The sequence below is a fragment of the Bison bison genome, unplaced genomic scaffold (genome assembly GCF_000754665.1).
Source record: "Bison bison bison isolate TAMUID 2011002044 unplaced genomic scaffold, Bison_UMD1.0 scf7180017864386, whole genome shotgun sequence".
NCBI lineage: Eukaryota > Metazoa > Chordata > Mammalia > Artiodactyla > Bovidae > Bison > Bison bison.
The window spans coordinates 93,380-97,189 of NW_011494958.1; the positions used below are offsets into that span (position 1 = coordinate 93,380).

At 37.6% G+C, this 3,810-nt stretch overlaps 1 pseudogene; it reads right to left on the minus strand.

Moving 5' to 3' along the window:
* Positions 1-2,549: 2,549 nt before the first annotated feature.
* Positions 2,550-3,507, minus strand: LOC105001933 (annotated as a pseudogene).
* Positions 3,508-3,810: the final 303 nt, after the last annotated feature.

The window sequence follows — 3,810 nt, forward strand, 5'->3', positions numbered from 1 at the left end:
ACTCAAACTCATGTCCATTGAGTCAGTGATGCCATCCAACCATCTCATCCTCTGTCATACCCTTCTCCTCCTGCTTTCAATCTTTCCCAGCATCAGGGTCTTTTCCAGGGGTAGTATATTAATCACACTAATACTGCTGAGAGGTAGCTCCTATAACTGGGAAGAAAGCAAAGTGGCATATATGGATTTAGGAACAGTGAAATTTAAATATAGTGATTAACATTTGAGAAATAAAGTTTTTTTTTCTTATAAAGTAAAAGACTGTTGTTCAATCTCTAAGTCATACCTGACTCTTTGCAACCCAATGGACTGCAGCATGCCAGGCTTTCCTGGCCTTCACCATTTCCCAGAGCTAACTCAAATTCATGTCCATTCAGTCAATGATGCAATCCAACCATCTCATCCTCTGCCACCTCCTTCTCCTTTTACCTTCAAACTTTCCCAGCTTCAGGATCTTTTCCAATGAGTCAGTTCTTCATATCGGGTGGCCAACATATTGGCACTTCAGCTTCAGCATCAGTTCTTCCAATGAATATTCAGGGTTGATTTCCTGTAGGATTGATGGGTTTGATTTCCTTACAGACCAAGGGACTCTCAAGAGTTTTCTTCAACACCACAGTTGGAAAGCATCAATTCTTTGATGCTCAGCCTTCTTTATGGTCCAACTCTCATGCAGTCACCATCCTCAATAAACTAAAGACTAACCTACTTACATAAAAGGAAGAAATTGACATAAGGTAGTTTAAGACAGAAGACCACTGTAGCTGAACACACCATCATGGAGCAGCCTTTAAAACACAAAATAGAGTCTGACAGCTGACTGTCAGTAGATCCATGAGGAAACAATCATAACTCAGATCAACTCCCCATCATAGAAACTCATTACATAAAAAAATCATTATACTAAATAATTTGCTTTTAGGGTGACTTGTTATGTAGCAACAGCTAATTGATATACACTAATCCAAGTGAACAGAACTGAGACAATTATAATAATATGTTGCTTTATTTCTAGGCAATTGTTATGATATCTGAATAGCATTCATGACTTCTCTATTATTCAAGTTTATGTCATACAATTTTTTTAAAAGGGATTCCATTTAGTTTTCCTTGTAGGTAAGCAAGAAAGGTTAAAAGGATATGCCTATTTGTGAGAAACATATACCTTTATCACAGGAAAGTGAAAACATGAAAGTCACTCAGTCTGACTCTGTGATGCCATGGACTGTACAGTCTATGGAATTCTCCAGACCAGAATGCTGGAGTGGTAGCCTTTCCCTTCTCCAGGGGATCTTCCCAACCCAGGTCTCCCGCATTGAAGGTGGATTCTTTACCAGCTGAGCCATAAAGGAAGCCCAAGAACACTGGAGTGGGTAGCCTATCCACTTCTACAGTGAATCTTCCTGACCCAGGAATCATACTGGGGTCTCCTGTTTTGTGGGAGGATTCTTTACCAAATGAGCTATCAGAAAAGCCCATTTATCACCGGACTAGAAGGGAATTTAAGGTCTAATGAGCCATAATTTGGATATATATAATATTATATATATCGTGCATATCATATAAATATGATATTTATATTATTCATTCACTCTTTCATTGATTATAACAGAAATGGAATGGGGGAAATATTTCAACTAGAGCAAAGGAAGGAGCCATTTATTTGTAAGCAACAATGGAAGTTTGCAAGCAGAAAGATATAATCATGCCAAAAACTCTTTTGCCCCAACAATAAACCCCTTTACACACAGATACTAAATTACATACCTCAATAAGTAAATGGACATCATGAAAAAATAATTTGCAAAGATATAATCTGACACAAATTTTTGCTGCATCATACTTAAGGTCTCTCTGACTCTAGGTCTTATTATGTCAAAGTCTTTATTGAAATTTCTGTTTCACATAGATGTCAATGAGAGACATGCATTTGATGATCAGCTTTACCAGTAACTCCTATACAGAATGTAGATGCTAAGTTAAATAAAGAATTGTACCCTGTGAAGGAGTAAAATCAGATGACCATTTATGAAATACACTATCTGTTAACATCTACATTTTCAAAAAAAAACAATTATGGTAGTGATGCTCTAAGGTATGAAAAACTAAGGCATGATAACTGTAGTTCCACATTTACTCTCCTATGAAACTATGTAATTGGTTTGGTTTCCAAGTTAGTTTTTTTCCCACAGAAGTAGCACAGTTCATGATTATTCTTTTAGCAAAAAGAAAGAAAAATTATTCAGTATAAAGTATATCATTTCAGAAGAATTTGTTCTTAAGACATGTATGAAGCATCATGAGATAAATGGGAATTTACATATGTTTCACACATGGTTTTGAATCAATTTGAAAGAGTAGAAAAATAACAAGAGAAAAATCTTAGATGATAAGGAACAGAAAAGTTAAGAAAGGCTGCTTTTAAAATCATATAGAGAAGTTGAAATCAAAGAAATGGAAATACCAGGCTATAAACTGAAGAAGCAATTGCTATTATCATAGTCTAATCAAGGAATCACATATCCCCCTATAAGGCTTTGACCCTGCTATCATGGGAAGTTTTTCAGCCCAAGGGCAAATAGCTCTTTTACAAACATTTCCATCCCAACAAATCTTTTCAGAGCCCTTTTTATGTCTTTATTTCTCAGACTATAGATGAAAGGATTCAGCATGGGTGTGACCACAGTGTACATCACTGATACTATAGCACTCATATGTGAGCTGTGGGTAGTAGTGAAGCTAAGATACACTCCTAAGGCTGAAAAATAAAATAAGGAGACAACTGAGAGGTAAGATGCACAGGTGGAGAATGCTTTATACTGCCCCTGAGCTGATGAGATTCCACAGATGGAGAACACTATTTTAGTGTAAGAGTAAAGGATACCAGCCAGGGGAACACCCCCGAGAATTACAGATCCAAAATACATCATCATATTATTGAGAAAGGGGTCAGAACAGCCATGTGATTTCACAGAAAAAGTGGTGGATTTCCAAATCTGAGCAGAAGAACAGTTGCAACACCATTAAGCTGTGTAACAGGGGAAAGAGGGCACTCACGATCCAGGACACTAGCACCACCAGTCCACAGAGCCGGGGGTTCATGATGACTGTGTAGTGCAGGGGGTGACAGATAGCCACATACCGGTCATAGGCCATCACGGTCAGGAGAAAGTCATCTAATGCTGCAAAGAGTAAGTAAAAATACACCTGGACGATGCAGCCTTCATAGGTGATGACTTTGCTCTGTGTCTGGATGTTCCACAGCATCTTTGGGATGGTGGTGGATGTAAAACAAATGTCTACAAAAGACAGGTTAGAGAGGAAGAAGTACATGGGGGTGTGAAGGTCGGGGTCTGAGCTGATGGCCAGGATGATGAGCAGGTTTCCAATCATAATTATCAGGTACATGAAGAGGAAAAGCCCAAATATAAGGGGCTGTAATGCTGGCTCCTCTGAAAGTCCCAGAAGGAGAAATTCTGAAATTTGTGTCTTGTTCCTTGATTCCATGTGATGGAAATGACTACTGGGAAAAAAGAAAATAGCGTGAATAATTTTCAAACAGGTGTAACACACATAGCTGAACTTCTGTAATTTCTATTTTGCTGACAAGAAATTGATGTTAATGAGTTGTATATAGATAAATTCTCCTTGAAGGTATATTCCATTTCACCTCTAATTAGATACTTTTGTCTCATTCTCAGAACATTTCCAAGGAGTTCATGCATTTACAGTTTTAATGAGAAAGTCTTTTACACATTTGAGAAACATTATGCTAGTCAACATGTTTCAAGTACATATAGGGGATAAATA